Consider the following 14,141-nt stretch of genomic DNA (forward strand, 5'->3'; position numbering starts at 1 on the left):
TTTTATACCTAATTTGACTTTAATTCACCTTGTTTCTGTTTCTGTCATTTCTTTGTTATTTTCCCTATCCTTAAATCTCGTTGGTTAAGGAGATAGACTGTTGGTCACATTGTTCACCAATATCCCTTATGACCCATTACACTTGCTGTGCTGTTAGCAGATCGCAGTGCACTTTCAGCAATTTGTGGAGCAAAGTTCTTTCGAGCTGAAGGGCAAGGATAAGCAGCTAACTAATAGACCATGCTGTGAGATGCTGTGCTCCAGCAAATTTTGGAGTTTGGTGGGTATATATTTGGGATAATTTTCATGTTCCCTTGCAACAAAATGTATTAATGCTGAATATTTTATTATATTAAAATGGCCCTGCTGAAGTTCATTTTAGTTAAGGGAGCAGCTTCAACAGAACTATGTATTACTGAATGCTAATAGATAGAAGAGTACCTTGAGGAAGAGAAATACTAGCAGCTCTGTTGACTCAGTCTAAAACTGTAGAATTTGCTCCATGATCTGGTTATTAAGATACCTGTAAGGGACTTTTCCCTCCAGGCATTTTAGGAGAGTAACATCCACATACTACTATTCTACTTCTACATTTGGATTAAGGACCAAGTCTCTATAGATAGGCTGGGCTCATTTTAGTTTCAGCTTGCTTCCTTAATCAGAAGGCATCATTGACCCAAAGTTTAATGGGACTACCATATTGTTGAATAAGGCAACAGGGCTTTTTACATTTTAGAATGCAGACCTTCAACGCTATAATAAATGGTTCCAACAAGGAATGCCAACACTATTGCAGTAATAAAGTAAGTGTTGAACTGTACTGTCTGTTTTTTCTAAAAGTATTCTTAACTTGCGAAATTGATATTTGTATTTAACTGTGTTAGCTTCTTGTTTGTTCCTTCAAAGAACCAGCACAGACACGACTGGCTAAATGGCCTCCTTTTGAGTTGCAATTGTTCTGTGATTCCGTGTGTTATTTGTGTGGAACAAGTGTTACCTCTAATTTAAGCTATGGGTCTGTCAGTGTTTCACAGTTCAGGAATCTAATAAGATGGAGCAGTGGTAACACTGTTTAGTTATTTGTTGATCCTAGCAATATATTCATTCTATGTGAATGATTTCCATCTCAAAATACACATTAAACATTTCGGTAATTGAAAGTAAAATAACTGGTCAGTACAGTATTATCAAGTAGCCATTAAATTTCTGATCTTTTTATAAGGAAGAAGGCTGGTTGGTGATGAAACATTTTAAAATGTGTAATATATTGTATCAAACTACATGACAGAGACTTTGCACATTGATACTTGTAAAATTGAAACCGTTGAAAAGTATTTAATTATCCTCATTAGGTTCCTTTTAATTTCAAGCAATGGCAAGCAGCTGCTAAAACATAAATGCCAGGAAATTTAATTATTAAAAGCATTTTTTTATGACTGAACATTTTAACAGCGAAAACTGTGCAGAATTAGACATGCTGCGCTTATGTGACTGCCGGTAAAGTGTCAAAATGTAGTTCTTTCAGATAGTTTCAAAGGTGTCTACTTCTGTTAAAAACTTAGACAGTTCTTTGTCCTAATCAAACCAATCCAATTAACATTTGGATTACCCATAAACTCTTTATTTTTCGTATCTGCATTAGTGAAAAAACTAAATGTACATAATCAAAACATGTAGTCATCACAGTTGATGAGAAAGAAAGGCGAACTTACAAAGCAGCTGTACTGCGTTGCTGAAGATGGTATTTTAATAAATCTCATGAAGCCTTTTGTACTGAGAATGGTTCTTCTGATTTCCGGTTGAATGGCTGTCAGTCAGGCTGGGTTGTCATGTGACTGCCTGTCTGTGCCTGCTGTACAGGTGAGAGGATTTTCTGCACAGCAAGTGTAGACAGGCAGACACATGACAACTCCTACCAGCCATTGCTAGGTTTCTTTAGCATTTGTGTTCTTCTGAGCAATAAGTGCTTCCAAAACAATTGACAGGAGAAAATTCATTCTGCACTCTTTTAGCAATACATATTGAAATAGGCTTTTTGTTTATGTAGCAATCATAAATATACAATAGAACACAGAAGGAATCACATTTATTCTTAGATGTACCAGATATAGACTAAGGATTAATAAGTAGTTTTGTTTCTTATTACAACAGTAAGTTATTTCTGATATCCAAATGTATGCATTTTGGTGTTTTTGTATTCCATCCTTCTTTCCACTTTTCCACCTAACTCCCACACACCCTTCGTCGAATGGTAGATCTAAGCAACTGGTTGCTTGGCTGGAAATATGTTTAAATAAAACATATTTCAGTTGCAGACTAGCTCAAAAGCATGAAAATGGTATGCTTTCACGTATCTGAAAAGGGGAAAATGTAATGAATTGTGATACTTAACTAATAAAAGACAATTCCTGTGTTTGGCGAGAGAATACCATATATTATATATATATATATATTTATATATAAAATATATATACACACATATATATATACTTATTAACTTCTTTAACTCAGTCATAAATATAATTACTGTGCATTATACAGTAAGAAAAATTGCTTTGTACTAGTTTATAGCGATATGTGAAAGCTTGAGTAATCAGTAGCTCTATTGTATATTATTGCTTTTATTACTATTGATTGATGTTATTACAGTATAGCAATCTGTTTACACAAGGCAAATAATGCCAATGTTTAATATTGCTGACCTAATGTTACATAAGTTTTGTTATGAAATGTGTGGCAACTGAAAGAAAAATTTGCATTTATTTAGTGTCAGAAACGACTCAAAGCACATCACATCCAAAAGTTGAAGTGCACTGATTGCTAGGCAGGCAGGCTGTCAAATTGATGACATTCTGATGGAGCCAATTATTATTAATGCACAATGTGACAAAACATTTGAAAGTTTTATTTTGACTGTTGTGAAATCAGCATAATCTGATTTGGTATAATATTGGATCCATTAATTGAACATTGGGAAATGTTATTGTTCGTGAGATGCTATTACTGCTGTAAAGTTATTACAGTTGTGGCTATATACAAAAAGATACAGGTAATTTATTACTGAGTGTTTGAAGTGATTTAAACTTTTGATATTAACGAGTAATTCTTGTTATACAATGGTTACAATTGGAGTTGTCCAAGATTGTCCTCTTAGGATCAACAAATTGTACTGAATCATGCAAGTTTGTTTATTCTGACAAATTGGACTGGCTTCAGGCAACTTTACTGCTTCACAGGATAGATAAGATCATACAATAGGGAAACAAACTCAGTATTACTGGTGTCCCAAGTCCACAACCTTTAAAACTACAAAAATGGTATGCATTATACACTGTATGTACTGGCAGACGTGCAGGAAATGGATATTTTTAAATGTTTATTTTGAACTGAATACCATCTAGTAATGAAACCTTTGCCTACTGGCCAATATCCTGGTTTTTATACAAAGTTTTGACATACAGTGCAGTTGTTTATTCGTGGAAATTGCATGTTTATTTTCAAACAGTTACATTTCCGCTTAATCTTCATTTAAAAAAACAGCCGCTTTATGTTTTGAACACATTTCTCTTCCTTTTGCATTATTGAAAGCAATTAGCAAATGTAATTTTAAACGTGTACCTTTGTATGCTAATTAATTTAAAAAAATAAATAGAGGGGTATGCAGTTTCCCTGAGGGTGCACATCTTTCTCAAGTGTATAACAACTGAAAATGCAAATGAATTCTTATTGCAAAAGTGGAACTAATTGTTACTGCCAGGTAATTCAAGCCCTATCAGATGTTAGCGCTTTGAAGTTTATAAGAGGTTTTTAAAAAATATAATGCAGCACTTGTAAAAAAAAAATGAAAATTGAATAAGACCATTATTAAGAGTTTGGCCCTGTTTCAGAAGTTTCTCCTACTAACATTTTTCTTTGATCTGAAGGAGTTGAAAAAATTATCAATGCACAATTTTCTGCCTCTTGTCACTTTCCATGGAGATTTGAGACTTGGGTGGTCCATTGCTGGTGCCTAGCTAATATAAACAATTTAGTAGACCAGCAAGAACGACAAGATTAAGAATAAGTACTAAGAAGCTAAGACTTGTGAATTGTGTTAAAGTTGCAGCTATTTAACTAAATAAAAAGCCTTATTTTCCCAATTTTTTTCTGCTCCTACACGGCAAATTCAACCACCCCCTACCGACGAAGGCAGTGGCATTAAGGCTGCAAATTTACCTATGGTGATTGCCATTTTCATTCTGTGGCCAACTGACGGGAAATTTTCACTGTTTCAGTAATTTGGTGCAACTTTGATAAAGATCTGAATGGGAAATTGTACCTCTCTGAATGCAGTAATCCAGCATACTTCTCTTTATTAATCTATCTGTTTTTAATCAGCAAAAATGTGTTTCAAATCAGAAAAAAAATTACCTATCAAAAAAATTACTTGAATGAAATAATCTTTTATAATGCCTGAATACTATTATGTGTATGTAGCTACTGCTTTCAGCAAAGTGTTTGTCCTTAGTTAAGAATCATAATGGCCATTATCAATTCTAAGACCTGATGTAAAGTCAGACGCAGTGTATTTCCCATCGCTTAGCATATTGATTACCTCTTCACAGGGTGCCTCCTAAAAACAGTGTTCAGTGACTAGAATGAACAGGAGAGGGTAATTTCAGAATAAATTTGATTTGTGTTTAAGAAGTTAATCCACTGTTCATAAATTACTACATAAGCCTATAAAGTACAGCTTTTAAAACTTTTCCAATGAGAATATTGAACAACTTTCACACTAAAGATGTGGAAATTGATTCTTCCCATCAAATAAGAAATCAAGTTGGTCAGTGGAATGATGCAGTAGATCTGTGAACAGACATGTGAAGTTAGTGATACATTATTCAGCCTCACAGAAAATAAGATTTCAGAGTACAGTAACTCCTACAATGATGCCCAGAAGACCTTACTTGTATTTTGAATTCCTTAAGCACTCCTTTTTCCGAAACATGTGCCAAGCAGCTGTAGAAGTTTTATCTCTGCAATGAGATAGGATTTGATCTAAACTGAAGTTGCTAAAAACAGAAGGGTTACTACTTCAGACAAAGATTTTTTTTTAATGCTGTACCACGTCATCGCCTAATTGTAAGCATTTCCTTTTAAAATGATATTGCTGTGCAGGAATTTATATATTTTGTCTCTAATAGGGTACATTTCAAATCTATGATATTTGATTTGAACTATTTTGTATTTCATTTTTTAAAAGTTAACAAGTCTCGCCTCCCTTCTGAACCATTATTTACCATAGCTATTTGTAATTAACAAAGCAAAGTAGAAATGTCTTCTTTCATTATTAACTTAATCACAGTATGCAAAAGTTTTTATCAACTAAGAGGCCACAGTGCAGACACTTTTATTTTTACTTTCCCTCGTGACTAACTAAATTTGATTTATTATTTTGTTTTGTATGTGCAGCTGGAATCTTACAAAGTGTAATTTCTGGAGAAACATGCAAAAATTAAGAAAATTAACATTCAGAATTTGAATCCATAAGTTTACAGACAGTTTAAAATATCACAAAGAATTTCTGAACTAATGCCTAGTATCCTAAAATTTTAGTACTCACCTCTGTAACCTGTGAAGCCCCTCCGAAGAAAACAAAATCATTAAGCTATTGAGGACTGGTTCACAAATTGCATAACTAAATCAGTGTGTGAAAAGTTGTAGTAAATTTGTTAGTCACATTAAATTTAGCTATTGAATGCCTTAAAGCAAAATCTTTTTTAACTATTAGCTTCTGTAATACCACTATAAAATAAACATTAAATTTGATCATTGTACAGACAAAGCTGTCTTTATGGTTGTGAGATAAATGCTTACAAGAAGTACAATAAGCTGTTTTCATTTCACAGAGGACCTTTGTGTTATTTACAGTAGAGTACCTAGTGTTGACTCTCTTCCTTTGATATGGTGCATATCTCCATTTGTGGTGGTAAGATCAGGTCAGTGAAGTTCGGCAGGTCATGGACCAGGTGTTGTCCAACATTAGGCCTAGGCATGTCTCCTGCTGCTAAGCTATGCGGTGAGAGCCTCCTGTTAGAAGAGTTCCTCATCTGCTGGATTTTTTTTCCAAAAACAAAAGGTGAAGGAAAGAAAAATACTTGCTCTTACTGTAGCACTGTTCATCTGTCTTCCTTGAAAAGTGTGGAAACTTAACTGCTGCTGCTTTCCCATGCCCAGTCTAACCAATGTGCAGACTACTGTACAACAATATTGTCCTGAACAGGTAGTCTGAACACTGGGGCGACGGAGCAGGACCTTTTGACTTTTTCTTGTCTTCTGCCATCAAAGAAATTATACCTGCACACCAAGTTCACCATCCACTGTTGTCTGCGTACACTGAAGTCTCTAAAAGGTCTGTGATTTCCAGCCTTGACGTGGCACATTTGCAGGAGACAGGGATCTGGCAATGAATTTAGGACAAGAAAAAAAAGGGTGGGTTGGGCCTAGCAACCCATATATGGGATGATGTCACCCCAGGGAGATTGGGTATGCACTGTGCCGCTGGAGAGACCGCTAGAATTGCCTGCTCTCAGACATGGGTCTGTATATAAAATGGTACCAGATGTTTTAGTGTAATGCTAAACAGTCATTTCATCTTTCGGCCAGCTTTCTTAGCGAGGCAGGAAGTGGGCCCCTTGTATGGAAAAGCTGTAAAATCAAGATGAACCATTTTAGTGCAATAGTTTTGAACAGTTAACTAAAATATATATAACTGGCAAGAAAATTGATCCATGTTTATGTTAGTAAATACTTAAGACTTATTGTGAAGGGAGCATTTGTTTTTAATTTGTAACAGTTTTATCCTAGTTCCTGTTCAGTACAGAAAAGAGTATAGGCTCCTCTCAAATGCTAGAACTGTCAGTACTAAGAATCATGCCCTAGACTTGAACAGTAATTATAGCTACTTCCTGAAAGTGAAGCTCATGAAAAGTCTGGAGAAATGTTCTTTGTCATGGCCTACACATGAGTAATTAGTTCCACATGTGGCCTTCCTATTTCCTGTTAGCTATTTTGGCTGGTAAGCTGGCTGAATTGTTAGCTGATCTCTAAAGAACCTAGATCTTTCAAGTACAACTATCTTCTGAAAAATTATTTGAATAATTTGTATGCTTAAAAGCATCTTGTACAAAAGCATGATAGTAAGCTATGTTACATTCATTTAGACAGTACAGCTTTGAAACATCTTAAAGATAGTATGCAACTGAACACTGTTTAGACTAGAATGAATATGGAGTTATGGAATAAGCCTGTGTATATTTCCCTGCTGCTTCAAGTAAGACATTCTTGCTCTGTAAGTTCTGTCTGCCAAAGTCAGCACTGGATTTTTATTGATATGCTTCAGTAACAAAATACACTATTGTGAAGGGAGAGTGAAAACACTGCTTTAAATCAAAAGCCAATATATTCAGAGAACCATATCTTAGAACCAGTATATGTGAATTTGTTCAGTTTGAAATTTTGTTCAACAGTAAAATGCTTTCAACAACTCACTAGCTCTTGTCCGTAGAACTAGAAATGAGTTACATGTAACAGATGTTGAAATGAAATGAAGTCACACATTACACATTCTCGCTGAGCTTTAGTTTTGAATTTAATACATCATCTCTTCTTTCAGAAGAGCAACCAAGAAATATAAATTATTGAATCCTCACCATTTTAGCACAAAAGCTCTATTTTAATATTGTTCTGATTATCGTTTAAAGATATGATTTGGATGTAACAGTTACAAGAAACCATTAATGGGTACTAGTTGATGTTACTTAGTTTGCACATTAAATGTCTATGCCGTTTTTTTGCTGAATTTATACTAATGATACAAATTGAAGGAGGCGAATATAGAGCAGTCTAATCTCATGATTTCTTTTTGCTTCTCTTCCAAAAGGACAGAATTTTTCATTCTTCCATTCTATCTATCCCTCAGACTTGGTGAAGGTGCACATTTATGTAGTCTTGTACTATAAGCTTATGTAGCTCATTCAGTGCTGGACTGAGTGTGCCTAATCTCCTTGGAGTACCTAATGACAAAGACTTAAAGGAGACATTCATCCTTCACTCTGAGTTTGATTTAAATATAGGTCTCTAAAGTGAAAGGAGAGTATGATACTCTGTACCACCTAGTTGGCAATCATAAGTATATTAACTTTTATATGGTAGGAAATTTGATTTAATTTTTGTATTTTTGAAAGTGGCAGATGGGACATATTTCCACTTTAAATTACCAATGTTGGCATTGATGTGCACTCAGTGCTGGCATCAAACATTAATGTTAACAGGTCGGGTATTGAATGGCTAGAAAAAAGATAAGGCAAAGAAAACCCACTCTCCTCTTACAGATTAATGTACCTTATCCTCAAATTAGGAAGAGTATTTTCTGCTGAACCAAAGTAATTCTTCCATTTCCTTGCCCACCATCCTTATGAGTCCTCTGAAACGCTTGTTGCAATATACAGTTTGTATTGACATAAAGCAGTTTTGCCAGCATGAAAGATCTGCCAAATTTGCATTTCTGTATACATCGACCAATCTAAGGTAGTTTAATGATGCCGAACATGTTCAAATTGGTTTGTGCTGAATTTTATGTGCCTTGTGAATGCTCATATTCAATAAAAATTCAGTTTACATTCCCAAACTAAAATCTTTTGGGGCATTGTTACAGCCAGCAGAGAGAAAACATTTTAAATTTATCGGTCATAGTTCCTGGAAAATACAGTGGGCTGATGTTGACTTACTGCTGAATCTAGTTTTCCCAAACTATAGGAAATGATTGTACTGTTGGATATACCATAGTCTGAGATAAATTCTGCATTTCTTAAATGTTTGTAAAGAAATCAATTATGGTATTGAAACATACCTTTACCTTGGTCCTTATGGCAACATTCCCAAAAACTGCTTTTAATAGGTTTTTATTATATTGGGGCATGGGCAGGAATTGGTCAAGATAGGTTTAATGGATTTGAAAGGTCGGCCATGAAATTGAACCTGAGACCTTTTCTGACCTGCATCATTTGGTAAGGCACTACATTTACTATTGAGGAGTTTATTATTAATTAGCAAATGATACTGGGAGAAAATCTACTTTCTAGTCAACTTCTTAACTTCTTGGATTGTTTGAATTTATTTGCCTATATCATGGATCCATGCTGACTTACATTCACCATATTAATGTTGATGATCCTCGAGTCTTAGTAGAGGTAAAGGATGGATTTTAACTGAAAAATGACATCCCTTGATGTGAATTTACCATGGGGTAGAGTTTATGATTCAGATGCAATCAACAAATTGGGTGCAAATTTTGCTCAAATTTGAGCTAGTTTTCAGAATTGATTGGTGCCCTTACACTGGAAAAGAAAGCTTAATTTTAAGAGCCTACTCGAAGGCCTGCAAATGGGTGGACTTAGTGAAAACTCACAACGCTGGTTAATTCGATCTGGAGTCTTAACCAGTTTTGATGAGGTGGCCTGCCAGTAGGAAGTTTTTTGAACTGATGCAAAAGATTTAGCTGATTTTGAGTGAATTACGCTACCTCGCCAAAACTCCCAGCCTATATCTTAAATTTGCACTTATTATTAATCAGTGAACGCGCATAGTCATGAACAAAGTGACATAATAATAGCAATGTAAATGAGGCCACAATTTTCTCTATAGGTAATATATGATGCTTTTAATTCATCTCGTAAATGTAAATTGCTAATAATGTCTTACTTTTCATCAGATGTTTTTTATTTTTGTGATATAAGATGATTTGACTGGGAGCTGGAGTGATTTGACCTTAAAATATCAAGCACAATCATTCAGTTGTAACATGCTAGTCCATCTTTTGTTTATTTTGGTTGATTGCCTAAAATCCATTTTGGGATTTTGTAGCTGTTACTAACGCACTAGGTTATTTTTAAAGCCCCTTTTTTTTAAACTGGTAAATGCTATAACCCATTATTTTTGAGGCTAGTTAAGCTTATTCACAATTTTAACATTTACGAGCTTGCATATGAACACATGAATTAGGAGCAAGAGTTGGCCCCTCGAGCCTGTTTTTCAGATTACATCCTATAGACCAATTCAGCTAATGTTTAATGTTCAAAATTAGCTCTTTATTTTCTTTCCATATCAAATAAACTTGGACTGTGAAGTCAAATGGAAGTATGAATTATATCAAATTCACTTCAAGGCTGAATTGAACTTGATTAATCTGTACAAGTATCAAAATAAATTGCAATTGTAAATAGTAAAGCAAATTGATTGTATTTAATAAAGTGAACTCAAGAAGCATTCACTTTATATTGAAGCAGACAACTCCTAAAATCTTGCCTCAGACCAAACAAAATCAGTTATTCTGCTGAAAACAGAAAGTTGTCATATAAATTTATCATATGAAATAGGGAAACTGATTCCAATGGCTAAAGGGTTGATAACCAGAGGACATGGATTTAATTTGACTGGCAAAAGAACCAGAGGTGATGTGAGAAAAAATGTGAATGATATTTTCACTAATACAATGTTGCCGTCAGTCCAAAAAGATGTTCTGCCTACCCCATAATTGAGCAATGTTGTGTATGAATTTCAATGCCACTGCAATGCCAGATATGTAGGCTGTACATCCCAATGATTGACTGGTCAAATCCACCAGCATGTTGCTCTGTCTGTTCATAAAAGACAGAAAAAAGTCCCCATTCAACCAGCCCATGCTTGCAAAACCTAAAACAAATTGTCTACTGTGAGATGTGATTCCTTAATTGGGCAGCACTTTCTGAACAATCCTGAGTACGCATATAGCCAAACTAACAACCCATTTAAGATGGGTAATTAGGCTCATAATGTGGTTCATTTATGCTTGCTAGGAGCAACATACATTCATACGCAGAGACCTGTTCTCGGCAAACAAAAAGAATATGTTCGAACCTTGTGCCTTTTTTTGAATTACCCAGAAGAATGGGAGCCTATAGATCCTCATTTCTTTTCTCCATAGCAATAACCTCGACTAATCAGAGTCGACTTGCAAGCCAATCAGCACTTTTTTCTCCTATAATATAACTTGTTGTGATATTTTGAAATTTGGCTTTCTTGCATTTCTCCTGATGAGTGCAAGATTAAAAGCTTCTCTTTTCAGCAATTAAAAAACTTTTTAATGCAACAAATAGTTAGAATTTGGAATGCACTGCCTGATATGGGCAGATGAAGATTCATTCGTAGCTTTCAAAAGGGAATTGGATAAATACTTGAAGGAAGAAAAAGCTTCAGGGATATGGGGAAAGAATGAGGGACTGGGACTAACTGGATTGCTCTATGAAATGGTCAGTGTAGACCCAATGGGTTGAATGGCCTCCTGTGCCAGTACTGTCCTATGATTCTACCACAAAATTTAACATCATGCCACCCAAATCCATGCAAATGTTAAAACTGTTCATTTCTATTCATTTCTATAGTAATTCCCCAATGAAGAACATGTCAAGGCACTTTACAAAAAGCAAAAAGTGTTGAGCTGGAGTGGAGATTTAATAGTGGTAAAAACAAAAACAAAAAACTGTGGATGCTGGAAATACAAAACAAAAACAGAATTACCTGGAAAAACTCAGCAGGTCTGGCAGCATCGGCGGAGAAGAAAAGAGTTGACGTTTCGAGTCCTCATGACCCTTCGACAGTTCTGTCGAAGGGTCATGAGGACTCGAAACGTCAACTCTTTTCTTCTCCGCCGATGCTGCCAGACCTGCTGAGTTTTTCCAGGTAATTCTGTCTTTATTTAATAGTGGTGCCTAAATGGTTGGTGGAAAAGATAGAGAGGAAAGGTGTTGGCATTTATGGAGGTGTTACAATAAGTGATGATTGTTCCACTAATATTGGGGTGAAGGAAAGAGCAGGTGCCCATAAAGTCATATTCAGTGAACCAAAGGGTATTCAAGAGTTGGAGGATGTTGCAAAAGTAAGACTGTGGAGGAGTTTGAAAAAAAGCAAGGATTTTAAATTCAATGCATTGCAGGACAGAGAGCCATTAAGCATGGGGGTGATAGATGAGCAGGAAGAACACATGCTCCTACATTTTTGATGAGTTAGAAATGATAGAGGGAGGAGATTAGAGAACTGAAGTTCAGAGGTAAGAAAAGCGCAGAAGAGTTTTGGTGACAGTGGGGGGCAAATTTTAGTGATAAGTCAAGTGATGTTACAGAGATGGAAACAAGCATTCTTGGTGGAGGCTGGAATGTGAAATTCAAAATATGTATCAAGCAGGATGCCAAGGGTTTATGTGGTCTGATTTAGCTTGAGCACTTTCCTGGAAAGGGGAAACATAGTGTGGACGAAAACAATGGCTTGAGTCTCCTGTCTTCATTTGGTGAAAATTTTCATTCATCTAATGTCAGTCAGGTAACCGTAGATCATGGGAAGTGTGGCGATACAGCTGGGTACCATAGATAAGGAAGCTGATTCCATGCCTATGAATGATGTATCCAAAGGGTAGTTTGTAGATGAGGATGCGCAGGAGACCATGAATATCCCATTGTGGATCTCCAAAGGTGATTGTGTAGGGACAGGGAGAGAAGCAGTTGTTGGAGGCGTAGAGATGTGCTGGATACATAAGCCAATGACACCGTCCTCCATTTGTGATTGGCCCAGACAGTCTTGCTGCTGTGTGCAATATGGAAGCCAGACTGAAAAGATTTGTTTGAGAATGTTGGATGGGATAGGTCTGAGCTAGAAGGTGTCCACATCTTCACAAACCTTACAGAGGAAAGCAATGTTAGAAATAGGGGTTATCTGAAGGGGGTGGGGAGGGGGGGGAATTATGGATGAATCCTTGAGTCTGGGGCGATTTTGAAAGGGGAAAGGATTGTGTCTAAGCAAAAAAAGCTCTTGTGCATCAGGCTCACTTAAGTTTTCAGTCATCAGATTTAAGGGGACAAAGATGAGGACCGTACCTGGTGTACATAAATGAATCAGTGATGGTGAATGATTTAGTTGGAGCAAGGGTATCAAAAGTAGAATTAAGGATACAGTTGAGCAGGCCAACAGGGCAGAGATGCTGGGACAGGCGGAGAGCAGCTCTAGGCAGCTGGAAGTTTGAGTGAATTCGTAAGGGCACTGGGAGAGGAGCAAACAATATTAGTGGGATTGGAAAAAGTTGGAAGATATTAATAGTAAAGGAGATGAGGTGGAGGTTTACAAGAAATTTACACAGTTGTAGTCCAATTTTAGCATTATATTTATATCAGTTATTTTTGAAGATACACTTTATAATCACAGAGTTGTTATGGCGCAGAAGGAGGCCATTCTTCCTATCATGTCTGCACCAGCTCTCCAAATGAGCGTTATGATTTAGTGCCATTCTCCTGATATTTCTCCTGTACCCTTGCACATTGTTTCTATTCAGATAACCGTCTATTGCCCTCTTGAATGCACACTTAGATTGTCAGCTGTCTTTGGGGGCCCATATTAAGTGCATTGCTCAATTATAAGCAATAAACTGCATTTGCTGTTTTCAAATATGGGGCAGAATTTAGCCCTTGTTGGGCAGGCTCGGTGGGGGTGGGAAATGTTCTAAAACATGTCCCCTCATGTCACTCTGTCACATGAACAGGGACATGTTATTAATTAAATTTTAAATATTTTATTTTATTTTTATTTGCTTTAGGAAATCTCATCCTGCCTGTAGATGAGGTTTCCTAAAAAGTGCAAAGGCTGCTTGGCCTTTTTGACTGCCTGCCAACCGTAAGGTTGGACGGGCAGCGAAAAAATTTTTTTTTTGTTAATGGCCTTAATAGGCCTTTTAATTGCCGGTGGGCATGCTGCTGTCTCCGAAGTGCACCCACCGACCAAATTATCGTGTGGCCCTGCGTTGACATCAGGACAGCTCGCCCAACATCAACGCACGTCATTTTACACTCGAGCAGGTCGGGCACGCGCCCACCCACCAAGGTAAAAATTTTGCCCATGGTGTAGATTTAAAAAGAAATAGATGATAGTGTTCCTATTTAACATATATCTCACAGCAAAATTGAACAATCAACTTGCAAATAATAAACTATGTGCGATTACACTCATTTCAGATCCTTCTATATAGAGCAACATATTGGCTAAAACTTTGTTCGCACCCATTCTCAGGTATAGAGGTCGCC

General features: G+C 36.3%; 1 protein-coding gene and 1 long non-coding RNA gene across 3 annotated transcripts in view; one reads left to right on the plus strand and one right to left on the minus strand.

The window, feature by feature from the left end:
- The window catches only part of dnm3a (dynamin 3a), a 270,163-nt gene that overhangs the window by 167,720 nt on the left and 88,302 nt on the right, over window positions 1–14,141 (plus strand). The window lies entirely within an intron of this gene.
- Window positions 1,616–6,364, minus strand: LOC121289198. 2 transcript variants are annotated; one of them, XR_005945502.1, is made up of 3 exons: window positions 6,148–6,364; window positions 4,947–5,015; window positions 1,616–2,354 (listed from the first exon to the last, which is right to left on the minus strand). It is a non-coding gene; the product is annotated as an uncharacterized LOC121289198 (long non-coding RNA). The 2 variants fall into 2 exon arrangements; XR_005945503.1 differs by lacking the exon at window positions 1,616–2,354 and adding an exon at window positions 3,391–4,845.

This window comes from Carcharodon carcharias, chromosome 16, assembly GCF_017639515.1.
Source record: "Carcharodon carcharias isolate sCarCar2 chromosome 16, sCarCar2.pri, whole genome shotgun sequence".
NCBI lineage: Eukaryota > Metazoa > Chordata > Chondrichthyes > Lamniformes > Lamnidae > Carcharodon > Carcharodon carcharias.